This window comes from Callithrix jacchus, chromosome 1, assembly GCF_049354715.1.
Source record: "Callithrix jacchus isolate 240 chromosome 1, calJac240_pri, whole genome shotgun sequence".
In the NCBI taxonomy this organism is placed as follows: domain Eukaryota; kingdom Metazoa; phylum Chordata; class Mammalia; order Primates; family Cebidae; genus Callithrix; species Callithrix jacchus.
In genome coordinates this window covers 213,111,752-213,125,221 of record NC_133502.1, presented here as the reverse complement: position 1 = coordinate 213,125,221, position 13,470 = coordinate 213,111,752, and the positions used below count along the sequence as shown (strand labels likewise).

General features: G+C 48.6%; 1 protein-coding gene across 2 annotated transcripts in view; it reads left to right on the top strand.

The window, feature by feature from the left end:
- Positions 1 to 1,348: 1,348 nt before the first annotated feature.
- MICAL3 (microtubule associated monooxygenase, calponin and LIM domain containing 3) overlaps positions 1,349 to 13,470 on the top strand; it is a 223,105-nt gene continuing 210,983 nt past the window's right edge. For both annotated transcript variants that reach the window (XM_078343060.1, XM_035281233.3), the window contains exon 1: positions 1,349 to 1,571. The gene's annotated coding sequence lies outside the window, so the exon portion shown is untranslated. The remainder of the gene's footprint in view (positions 1,572 to 13,470) is intronic.

The window sequence follows — 13,470 nt, the reverse complement described above, 5'->3', positions numbered from 1 at the left end:
CTAAAAATACAAAAATTAGCTGGGCATGGTGGTACATGCCTGTAGTTCCAGCTACTCGGGAGGCTGCGGCAGGAGAATTGCTTGAACCCAGAAGGCAGAGGTTGCCGTGAGCCGAGATCGTGCCATTGCAGTCCAGTCTGGGTAACAACAGCGAACTCCATCTCAAAAAAAAAGAATTAAATGAATTAGCTCCTGAAAAGCCCAGGAACATTGTCAGAGCTTAGTAAAAATGTGTTCCCTTCTTCTAGAACTGGGGCAGAACACCTGCAGGTTTGTAGGTGGGGGAACACTAGGCACAGAGTGGCTGGGTGATGAAGTTGGGCTCCAGAGGATGAGCAGGGACTGCCTCTGAGCCAGCACCCTGGCTCTGTCAGTTCCCCTCCTCACGTGATGGACATGAGGGGAACACGAATGAGGCAGATGATGATACAGTTAAGGAAATACCACCTAGGACCAGCGAGAGCCCCTTCTCACGAGTCAGCAGCCCAGGATCAGCCCTCTGTGAGCCGGCCGGCTGGAGACAATCTGCTTTGAACCACATAGCTTTAGATGGAGATAATACCGAGGCCGGTGATCCTTGAGGACAAGATAAGCTCTAGGCTCCTTTCCTTTCTGCTCTGATTCTAATGCTGCGATTATAATGAGCAGATGCTGATAGGAACTTGGCCAACTCTACCCGTCTTTCTCTCTAACTTACTTTAGTAACTGGCGGGTTTCTGCGCAGCTCCACGGGCTGTGGCAATGCCAGGTTGGCTGGAAGTGTGGAAGAGGCCGCCCGGGCCCCAGCAACAGGACTTTTTCTCCGGCGGGGTGGGGGTGCGCGATCTGAGCCTAGGAGCGCTTGCAATGGTAGCCCTTCCCCAGGGCCCTGCGCTGATCGCCAGGGCCATCGTCGCAGTAATAACAAGAACTTCATTTTGTAGCATTTTTCAATCTAAAGTCTACGTCATGTCCTTTACACCGTTGAAATTTCACGACCACTCAGATTACGCGACTTGCTCAGTATCCGACACTGGTTCCTTCTCCGGCTCCCGGAGACCGGGGTGCGAAGCCACTGCAGGCAGGTGTGGGCTCCAGCGTGAGCCCCGCGAACACCGGCTGTGCAGTCGGCAGGATCCTTTGGGGAAGCGGCCTCGGGAGAGTGCTGGAATGTCTAGCCCCGGAGGTGCTAGGAACCGGGCAGGGGGCTGGGGAAGGGGAGGAAAGGTTGGGGAGGAGGAGAAATGGTTTGGTGGTGTTCGGCTAGAGCCTCACCGAAGCGTCCCCGGCCGCAGCTCGGCGGCCTCCTGGGGGCGCCCGCTCGCAGCCACCGCCGGCCCAGCTGCGCGGGCTCCTGCAGCCCCGGCCCAGTCGCGGCGGGGAGCGCCCGCAGAGGCAGGCGCCTGGGGCAGCCCTCGTCCTCGCCGCGCGGCCTGCGAACCCCCCGGGCCTGGGCGAGCGGGCTGGGCGGGATCGCGCTGCCGGGGTTGCGCGTCCAGCCTCGGCGGCACCTGCGCCCCGCGTGCGCCCACCCTGCCCCTGCCCAGGCAGCGCCCGCCGCCGGCCGCGATGCGGGTGTGAAGCCGCAGTCGGTGAGTACCCTCCAGTCCCCCGAGTCTCCCCGGAGGCGAGCGAGCCTCCATGACAAGGTTATGTGTTTTGCTGGATGCCTGTAACAATCACTTGCTTAGATTGCTTATGACCGGGAAGGGTTTCCTTTGCCACATCTTTGGGTTTCTCGGACCGATTTCGTTTCCCTCTAAACGCAGTCCTCTCTACCCTAGTGGGAAGGACACCCAGTATCCGTGTCTCGATCACCGCCCGACACCCACCGGTGCGGATGCCACGAACCTAAACACACTCCCAGAGCCTGCGGGAGAGCAGGGCTGCTCCCAGCAGCGTTCACCCCAGTTCCATTGTGCTCCTATCCTGCAGTCATAGGAAGAGCGTCCCCAGGCACCCCAGAGATAGGCCAGGTGTCAGGACAGCCAGCAGGCCCTGGCGAAGCCGCGTCGGCTCTGGCGAGCTCGGCGCGGTGACCCCACGAGCCCATCGGGAGCAGCGGCTGCTTTGCTCGGGGTGCCCTGTTTACCTCCGGCAGAGTGGCTCTGCGCCCGCCCGCAGCGAGCTGTAGCGGCCCAGGACCAGCTGCGCACCCGCGCGCGCTCACAGGCTGCAGGGCGCGCTGCGCCGGCGCAGCTCCCCGGCGTGTGAAACAAAAGGACGGCCAAGTTCATTCCCTCTTGGAAGCAGAGGGAGGGGCCGCAGGACTTCTGGAGGCTGCATGAGTCTTAGAATCAAATGCTTATGACTCCACTTAGATTGCTTGTGACGGGGAAGCGTTTCCTTTGTGACATCTTTGGGTTTCTCCGATCTATTTCGTTTTCCTCTAAACGCAGCCCTCTCTCCCCTAGTGGTAACGACACCCAGTATCCGTGTCTCGATCCCCGCCCGACACCCACCGGTGCGGATGCCACGAACCTAAACACACCCCCAGAACCTGCTGGAGAGCAGGGCAGCTCCCAGCCACGTTCTGTGTGACACACCTTTCTGTGTGTCAGGTCCTTTCTGTGCCTGCCCAACCCCCTCCCTCCTCCCTAAAATGCTTTCTTATTGGTCTGGCACTGTGATCAACTATTCAGAATTTTCGTTGTAAAGAAATGACAAAAGACAAGCTGCACACTGAAACACTGGGCCCTGTGGTGCTTGCTATACATTAGCTCACAGGCCTGGCTGCTGGGGAGAATTTTTAAAATTCTGCTACCTGAGTCCCATCCCCGGAGATTCTGACTTAACTGGTCTGGGAGATGGCCTGAACACTGGGATTCTTAAAATTTTCTATTTTGGGGAGGAGTGGTGATGGGAAAATTTAGAGTGCATACTGGATTTTTTTTTTAAGCTCCCAGGTGATTCTAATGAGCTAGTGGCCACCCATCATTCTAATCAATCAGGGTGACATTTTTACAGGTGAACTTGGTAATAGTTTAGTCTCTTAGGCTGCTGTTGGAGGGCAGGGTATGCAACTGTCATGAATACCTACAAGCTGCAGGCAAAGTGAGCTGGCAGGGCCTTGGGCTGCTCCAAGAAGCTCAGGGTGAAGGCGATGTCTCAAAGGAGAGAGGGATCATCGCTCTCGGAATAGGTCTCTTCACTACATGAAGGGTTCTTTCTATATTCCAGAGCAAGGGAAAGCAGATGCATACCTTTGCAAGTCTGTAGCGTGAAAGCTGTGGCCCCCTGTACATTTGTGGACTTCATGGCTGCCTTTGTACTAACCAGAGTCACATGTGTATATCCCCCCACCATCCACCCACTGCAAAGTGAATGGACACTTAGAAAGCAGAAGAGGGGACTGGGCGCCTTGGCTCACGCCTGCAATCCCAGCACTTTGAGGGCCCAAGGTAGGCAGATTACTTGGGGCCAGGAGTTCAAGACCAGCCTGGCCAACACAGCAAAACTCCATCTTTACTAAAAATACAAAAGTTAGCCAGGTGTGGTGGCGCACGCCTATAGTCCCAGCTACTCCGGAGGCTGAGGCATGAGAATAGCTTGAGCAAGGTGGGTGGAGGTTGCAGTGAGCCAAGATCGCACCACTGCACTCCAGCCTGGGTGACAGAGCGAGCCTTTATCTCAGAAAAAAAAGGAGTGGTTTAGGAATGCAGTAGTCACTCTAGAGAAGAAAGAGGCAACAAATAAAATCACCTAGAACTTATAAAGTGTTATTCTTCTCAGGCCTAAAATCCTTCCGAATGATTTGAGTCCCTCCTAAGCCTATGGGAAATTCTAGAAACTTCCTCCTGCTGACAATTGGAGCCCCAGAGTAAGACCTTCCCACAGGTACTTTTGCACACTGGGAGTGGGAGACAAAAAGTTTCCTCTAACTCTTGTCTTCTAAAGCTACCCCGAATGTTCATAAACACCCAGGCAGGTGGAGGCAGACACCACACAGCCAGTTCACAGTGACTAGGGGGCTCAAGGAAATTAGGTGAAGCCTAAAACTTGGGGCCTGAGGCCAGGCATGGTGGCCTACGCCTGTAATCCCAGCACTTTGGGAGGCTGAGGCGGGTGGATCACCTGAGGTCAGGAGTTGGAGACCAGCCTCGCCAACATGGTGAAACCCCATCTCCACTAAAAATACAAAAATTAGCGAGGCACCTATAATCCCAGCTACTCGGGAAGCTGAGGCAGGAAAATTGCTTGAATCCGGATGCAGAATCCGGATGCAGAGGTTGCAGTGAGCCGAGATCACGCCACTGCACTCCAGTCCTGGGCAACAAGAGCGAGACTCTGTCTCAAAAAAAACCCCAAAAACAAACAAAACAAAAGAATTTCGGGGCCTGAAATGTTAAAATGTTACATACACCAGAAAATGTGATCTACCCAACCTGGCGCCAGAAGTTCACCAGGCACAGCTTCCCAATGTCCTTGCTTTCATTTTGGTTAAGTAGGGAAAGGGTTAAGATCTCCTTGGGAGGTAGGCATGCGTGATAATACCATCTCTTCTAACACCCTTGGGCAAGGCTCAATCATTCACCTCATACATAGGCAAGAGGATGAAGGTGTTGTTTAAAGCACGTACACCCACCCAGTGTGGACAGCAGAGCCTGATGTGCCAGGGCCACAGCGGGAGTGTCCACGAAGGGTCTCCCTACCAAGGAATGGCCACGGTCTGCCACGTGGATACCGGATTGCTTGTCTCTGTAGGGTCCTCTCAGCGTTCGTATACACGGACTACACACTGCCTCTCCTGTGCCCTACTCCCTCCAAGCAACCCAGAACAGTTAGAACAACTGTCATCCTTCCCTTTAGTCTTTGTTGTCCTAGTCTGTACACAGCCACGCATACCTGATGTTGTTCCCTCCTGGAGCCCACCTGACCTCCTGATTCAATGCCTTCATTTCACCTGGGCCTCCCACAGGTTTCCTGTACTCATCTGGCTGAGCTGGGCAATGAGCATAATTCATTCTCTCGGCTGAGCCGGAAGTGCTCCTGACTAGTTCTGAGTGAAGGATGGCTCACAGAGGCTTCTGCTACTTCCAGCCCAAATGTCCTTTCCTGACGGGCACCTCAGGGCTGATCCATCTCACGAGACAGAGCAGGCCAGCCATGCAAGGGCTCCCAGCCCAGGAGATGGCTAATCCAGGAATAGCAAAACCAGGTCTCATTTCTATTACCCCTCCCTGCCACGACCACCAGTATCTATTCTCTGAAAAGAGCAATTTACTGCACAGGCCACTGGGGGAAAACGTCCAGTTAATCCAGCTTAACCCATGGAAATCAGTTCACCTTTAGGGCGCTACCTAAACTCAGAGTGGGACTACGGGAGATATTGTATGGCTTTAATAAATTCCCATTTCACATTTTCTCAAACTGTGGATTATGACTCATCAGTGAGTCACGAAATCAACTTGGTGGGCCATTTTATTTTATTGATTTATTTGAGACAGAGTCTTGCTCTGTTCCCCAGGCTGGAGTGCAGTGATGAGATCTTGGCTCACTGCAGCCTCTGCCTTCTGGGTTCAAGTGATTCTTGTGTCTCAGCCTCCTGAGTAGCTGGGACCACAGGCACACACCACCACGCCCAGCTAATTTTTGTATTTTTAGTAGAGACAGGGTTACTATGTTGGTCAGGCTCATGTTGAACTCCCACCTCAAGTGATCCACCCACTTTGGCCTCCCAAAATGCTGGTATTACAGGCATGAGCCAATGCACCCAGCCTATTTTTTTTTTTTTTTTACTTTTTAGAGGTTTACAGCTGTTTCATTTAAAAGCATACATTTAACACAAGGAAATAAATACTGATATATTGAAGCCTGGTTAATAGTAGTCTTAACTATATATCCTTTTGATTATTACATTATTGTAAACAACAAACCACAGAAAAATTAATGCTGACAAAACTCTTGGTCATAATATTAAGAAATACCATATATAGGCCGGGTGTGGTGGCTCACACCTATAATCCAAGCCCTTTGGAGGCTAAGATGGGCGGATCACTTGAGGTCGGGAGTTCAAGACCAGCCTGACCAATGTGGTGAAACCCCATCTTGAAAAAAAAAAAAAAAAAGAAATACCATATATAAATTGAAAATATAATTGCTTAAAATGTGGAAATGGAAGTGCACTCATTTGGACAGAGTGAGAGTTTAACATAATCTGAAGAGAGAGGATCTCTGACCCAAAATGTATCTTTCAGTTAAGAGAAGGAAAAAGAAGCAAAGTTTATCTTAAAGGATGATGGAAGTTTGTTTCTTCCCAGTGTCCTGAGGTTTTACAGCAGACTCAGATCACTGAGCACAAAGATTTTCCTTGGGAAGCTGCCCTGTCAGTTTTACCTGCCTCTGGAATTGTCCCCGTAAAAAATCAGCAGCAGTCTCATTTTCTCTAGCAGAAAATTCTAAAAAAGCTGCATTACAAGATTCTGCCAAAGCTTCCCTGATCACATTTTTCTTTTTTTAAATTTTCATTTTATTTTTGAGACAGAGTCTTGCTCTTTCATCCAGGATGGAATGCAATGGCGTGATCTCAGCTCACTGTAACCTCCGCCTCACAGTCTCAAGCAGTTCTCTTGCCTCAACCTCCCGAGTAGCTGGGATTACAGGCGCATGACATCACACCCAGCTAACTTTTGTATTTTTAGTAGAGACAGGGTTTCGCCATGTTGGCCAAACTGGTCTCGATCTCTTGACCTCAGGTGATCCACCTGCTGCGGCCTCCCCAAGTGCTGGGATTACAGGTGTGAGCCACTGCCTGATCACTCTTTTCATATGCAAGTCTTATTTCCAATCGACGTAATGGACATTTGCACTTTCCTCTCCATATCCAATGATTTGCTCCGAATAACTGTAAACACTTCAGAACTTTTGACTGTTGTGACAGAATACACAATAATATTACCATTAATGCCTATGGAGTTTGTCCAAGGACAGATGGAATATTTATCTTGGGTGGGCCATTTTTTTTTGAGACAGGGTTTCCCTCTGTCCCCCAGGCTGGAGTGCAGTGGTGTCGTAATCTCAGTTCACTGCAGCCTTGAACTTCCAGCTCAAGCGATGCTCCCATCTTTTCCCCCTAAGTAGCTGGGACTACAAGCATACACCACCATGCCCAGCTAATTTTTGCATTTTTTGTAGAAACAGGGTTTTGTCACATTGCCAAGGCTGGTCTCCAACTCCTGGCTCAAGTGATCCCCCCTCCTCAGCCTCCCAAAGTACTAGCATTACAGGTGTGAGCCACTGCACCTGGCCAGGTGGGCCATTTTAAAAATAGAATAGAAAATACCAGAGTGCATACATGTAGTGAAGGGAAGTTATGTGTCCTGAAATTTGTGTTTCAGTTCCGTATACTGTATGTATGCGTGTACCGGCCACCGCTCCTGGCCTGTATATGCACATTTTTGTTGTGTGCACTGAATCATGATGCAAAATATATTGCTTATTATGAATCATGGTCAAGAAACTTTAAAAGTCATTACCTTGAGCAAATACTGGCAGAAACTGGAGTTGAATCAAAATGAAATAGTAAAAGGTCAAATTCAGGCCAGGCACGGTGGTTCACACCTGTAATCCCAGCACTTTGGGAGGCCGAGGCAAGTGGATCACAAGGTCAGGAGTTCGAGATCGGCCTGATCAACATGGTGAAACCCTGCCTCCACTAAAAATACAAAAATTAGCCTGGCGTGGTGGCTCCCACCTGGAATCCCAGCTACTCAGGAGGCTGAGTCAGGAGAATGGCTTGAACCCAGAGGGCGGAGGTTGCAGTGAACCGAGATCACACCATTGCTCTCCAGCCTGGATGGCAGAGCGAGACTCCATCTCAAAAAAAAAAAGAAGGTCAAAAAATAGAATTCAATATATTTTAGATCTATGGATCATTTTAAAGTTAGAGAAGAATCCATGGGGCAAAAACTGTTCTTTTCAATTTAAAATTTCTATTGAATGAAAAAGGAACAGTGGGGGAAATATTTGCATTATATATTACAAATTAAAAGTTAACCTCTGCTCTGGGGCAAAAGCATTTGAAAAAAAAGTTAACCTCTGCTAAACCAATAATCCATTTCAGAAAAGGAGAAGGGGCGTGGGAGTGTGGATGAGGAAGAAGCAGAGACTTGAGGACTGCCTTGGGCCTTTGCACGTCTAAGCTTTTTCCTGAGTGTGGTGGTGCAGGAAAGTTACTGGTAAATTAGCCACAGTTTCTGTTCCCCGCACTGCATACTGCTTTCTCGATGTTGAACCAAAACTTTAATAAAGCACTTTGAATACTGAAGAAAGAAAAAAAAATTTTAAGAATTTTAAAGCATTTTACAATTTTGTGCATAACTGTCTGCTCTATGATTCCATTTATATAACACTCTGAAAAAGTTGAAACTATAGGGAAGGGAAACAGAGGAGCGATTGCCAAGGGCTGTTTGTGGGGAGAATGTCACTACAAAGGCACAGCAGGAGACTTTGCAGGATCATAGAAACATTCAGTGACTGTCTATGTTTGTTCAAAGTCATAGAGCTCCACATGAAAGGAATAACCTTTTTTATATGTGAATTATACCTTAATAAACCTGACTGGGGGACCAGAAGCAATTCCTGAGGGGTAAATTCACAGTTCGTAAAATGAAATTCATCCACATGAGGCAATGCAATGAACAAAACATTGATATGTGTTCACTGTCGACCACGTATAAATTACAATGCCATTATACTGTTATGCTTCTTGCTAATGATTAATACTATTTCAAAGCATAACACATAATGCTACTGAGGTTGCAGTAAAATTGCATTATTTATTGAGGGTTGCATCATAAATTGACAACATTTCTGAGGAATGCGAAGTGATGATATATAGGAAAAGCCATAAAATTACTACACTCAGGAACTTATCCCAATAAAGTTAGTTAACAAAGATTTTAAAATTTCAGATGCATAAAAAATACCCTGTATTGTTGGTTATAATAGAAAAAAGTAGGAATCTTGGAAATGTCTAATATTACAGAGACAGTTTAAAGTTTTGTTGGTACATTAATACAATGCAATATCTTGCATTCACAAACCAAAAGACTTGATAAAAGAAACAATCGCAGAATACAACATAGCAAGCACAGCATGTTTGTAACTGTGTGCATGCGCCATAGCGATGCTGAAGTGATGGATTAGAGGTGAGTGTTCGGGCCCAGTGCTGTGGCTCATGCCTGCAATCCCAGCACTCTGGGAGGCCACGGCAGGCAGATCACCTGAGGTCAGGAGTTCGAGACCAGCCTGGCCAACATGGTGAAACCCCCATCTCTAACAAAAATATAAAAATTAGCCAAGTGTGGTGGCAATCACCTGTAAGCCCAGCTTCTCAGGAGTCTGAGGCAGGAGAATTGCTTGGACCCAGGAGGTGGAGGTTGCAGTTAGCCGAGATCACACCGCTACACTCCAGCCCGGGCAACAGAGTGAGACCCTGTCTCAAAAAAAGAGATGAGTCTTAAGTTTGCAGAATTCTCTTGCTGTTACTATACTGCCTTTTCAATAACAAAGAATCCTCAAACCAAACCCATAAGAGAAATCCCAGAAATTATCATATTACAATGTAGAGTTTTTTTTAGCCCCAGAAACCAGAAGCAGCCCCAGAGTCACAATTATGTTGAATAAATCCAAGCTGTTATGGGTTTTCTTTCAGTCTTGCTGTCATTTAACTTCGGTGAAGTCCTTGCTTGTGACTTTCCACCACCTGCCGAGTAAATGCCAACACCATCTTTTAGCTGTACTTTTCACAGTCCCAGGCTTGGGAAAACTGGAGTTTATCCTGAAAAAGCATCAGGAGTCTTAGCGCAAGTAACACTTTCTCTTTAACTATCCTTTTGAGGACTTTAATTTTTCCAGCATAGGGAACATATCTTTGGGAACTTCTTCCCCCATTAAGAGAATTGTAAGATTATTTTAAGTAGGTCACAACTACCAGGGGAAAGAAGGGTATGTAACAAACACAGCTCTGGGAAACTTAGAAATGTGCCTAATGTGGATATTTAAGCGATGGAGCTTTTCCTTTTGAAGTGGGAAAGAGGGAAGGGGTGGAAGGTAAGAGCAGGAACGAAGCCAACAACTTGGAAAACCTGTGCTTTTCCAACAACTCTGGTGTTTCTAGGTTGAATGGCCTAATACACAGTTCCTGGGCTTTCCTGAACCTTTGGTGTGTTACATAACCTTGAGATAAACATTTAGTGTGTCAGTGCCTCATTTTCATCATCCTTAAGAGGAATGTGTGTGTGTGTGTGTGTGTGTGTGTGTGTGTGTGTGTAAAAGGGAGACAGAGCGGCCAGGCATCATGGCTCATGACTATAATCCCAGCACTTTGGGAGGCTGAGGTGGGTGGATCACTTGAGCCCAGGAGTTCAATACCAGCCTGGGCAACATGGCAAGACCCCGTCTCTGCAAAAAGTTTAAAAATTAGGTGTGGTGGCACACACCTATAGTCCCAGCTACTGGTGAGGCTGAGGTGAGAAGATTGCTTGAGCCCAGGAGTTGAAGAGTACAGTGAGCTGTTACTGTCTACTGCATGCCAGCCTGGGCAACACAGCAAGATCTTGCTTCTATTTAAAAAAAAAAAATAGAGAGGGAGAGAGAGATAGAGAGATTGTACTTTCCAAGTACAATCAACTCAGAAGCAGTAATCTTTGGACTAAAAGTGCCAGTTGCTTTGTTTAATTTACTATGCAGATAAAATGATTTTCATTCTTAGGTTAGGACATTGCTGGGCCATGTGCTTTCCTGTGCATCACCTCCATCCATCCACAGCAGCTCTGTGGCTTGAGGATTGCAACTCCCATTGTGCGGATATAGAATTGCTGATGCAATCCAGAGACATCACCATGCCTGGGTCTTTATGTGGGAAGTGGGGATTTGAAGTCCTTTTGCTCTAACGAGAAAACCCATGCTCTTGTTATGACCCCGCATCAGACACACTTGGGTTGAGATTCTGACTGTGGCACTCATTGGCTGTGTGACCTTGGGGCACGTCTTTTAACTTATCTGAAGCTCAGCTACTTGTACTAAAACAGGGATAATGACAGAAAAGGAGGTTCTTAAGAGAATCAGAGAGTTCACCTCTAGGGCTTTTTGATTGTAAACAACAGTAATATACTCTAGGGCTAACTTTGGAGAAGGATGGAAGAAATTTTTTTTTTTTTTTTTGAGACGGAGTGTCGCTCTTGTTACCCAGGCTGGAGTGCAATGGCGCGATCTCGGCTCACCACAACCTCCCCCTCCTGGGTTCAGGCAATTCTCCTGCCTTAGCCTCCTGAGTAGCTGAGATTACAGGCACGCGCCACCATGCCCAGCTAATTTTTTGTATCTTTAGTAGAGACGGGGTTTCACCATGTTGATCAGGATGGTCTCGATCTCTTCACCTCGTGATCCACCCGCCTTGGACCCCCAAAGTGCTGGGATTACAGGCGTGAGCCACCGCGCCCAGCCGGAAGAAATTTTTTAGAAGGATAGGAATTAGCTCATATAACTGAATCCAAAGCAAATAGCCAGGTCTTGGAAAGGATGAGAACCAGGACAGCTGAAGAGATCTCGAGAATAGGAAGGTGACTGCCTTCCCTCTTTGGGTGTTCTTGACTGCGTCAAGCAGCTCTGGTTGTTTTCAGTTCTGTGGCTCTCTGCTTGACACTCAACTTCCACGAAGAGAGGTCAGACTGGGCAAGGCTGGGCCATGTACGGCCTTCCTCATGGATGGAGAGCAAGGTGCCTCCCCCCCATGCCCACCAGGCCTGCATGCAGTGGGGAAAAGTTAGTTTCCACAATAGAAGCTAAGACGTAGGTACTGTCACCAAGCAAGGGGGTCTGAATGCTGGGTAGGCAGAAGCCACAGTGTCCACCGTGGAGCTGATGCAGTGAGGCATCCCAGCCTAGGATCTGGCACAAGGGAGTGGCTCCACAGATGCTTGCTTTTGCTGGTGATGTTTTCACATGACCTCCTGCGAGGCAGAAGCTCCAGACCAGTAAGTCACACGTAGCAGTGCATCTAGAAATTCTATCTAAGCATTCTTCCCGGGCATGTCATCTCATGATACACACAGAAGATGGTATTTGAGCAGCAAATAGCTGAGGTAAACTGACAAGGTGCTTCTGCGGGAGGACGCTGGCTGGCTCTGGCCACCCCTGGCCCTATCTGGCAGCCCTGGGAGCTGAGGGAATCAATATGGTACCTGTGGGTGATGCTCCGGTGAAGAAGCCCAGTTAGATGAAAGAACTTCAACCCTCTCCCCACGCCCTGCAACCACTGCCTTGGTCTCAGCTCCGCCTAGCCCTCCCTTACCCCTCCAGAAGTTTGAAAGAGGGTCCCCATGAGGGCCAAGGCCTGAGGCCAGTAGAGTCAACAATGGTATCTCTGCCTTTGCCCCACTGATGACTGCCAACTGTATTCTGTCCACTCTCTCCTTAGGGTTTTCATTAACAGAAGGTCAAGCGTCAAGCTTTTCAGGAAATAAAAAGGAACTTCTCTCCTCTTCTTTTTTTTTTTGAGACAGAGTCATCTTGCTCTGTCACCCAGGCTGGAGTGCAATGGTGCGATCTCAGCTCACTGCAACCTCCCACTCCCAGGTTCAAGTGAGTGTCCTGCCTCAGCCTCCTGAGTAGCTGGGATTACAGGCATGAGCCACCACGCCCAGCTAATTTTGTATTTTTAGTAGAGACAGGGTTTCTCTATGCTGGTCAGGCTGGTCTCAAACTCCTGACCTCAGGTAATCTGCCCACCTCAGCTTCCCAAAGTGCTGGGATTACAGGCTTGAGCCACCATGCCCGGCCAACTTCTCTTCTTAATAAGACTAGGCACATCTGGCCCAAGGGGCGGCCTAGATGATTTCAGAGCATTTATCTCTGCCTACTTGTCAATGACGGCATTGATCATAACAATCAATGAATGTGCTGCGATACACTCCCCGGAGGCCGAGCTGCAATTGCTCCTGCGCGCATGGGGGTTTCCAAGCAGGGCCAAAAGCAGCACTGCAGACCTGTGATCCCTGAGGTTGCCAGAGCACAGAGGGGACATCCAGTCTCCAAGACACATGCATGCCGTACTCGTTCTCTTTCCTTTTCTTTCTGTTTTTCCTTTTGGTTGCTAGGGGAGGGAGGCTGCTGTTTTAAAATTGTGGTTGTTTTCCCCGTTACAAAAGTGTGTTCCATCCTCCATTCCCTAAATGAAAAGGCACAAATAAGCAAAAAGAAGATAATTTCAAAACACCCAACTGCGCACCCACTTCTGTACCCACCTGGCCATTAACATACTGGTGTTTATCCTTCTTTTTTTTTTCTGAGACAAAGTCCCGCACTGTCGCCCAGGCTGTAGCGCAGTGGCACAACCTCCCCCTGCTGGGTTCAAGCAATTCTCCTGACTCAGCCTCCGGAGTAGCTGGGACTACAGGCGTGAGCCACCACACCCAGCTATGTGTGTGTGTGTGTGTGTGTGTGTGTGTGTGTGTGTGTGTGTTTTAGCAGAGATGAGGTTTCACCATG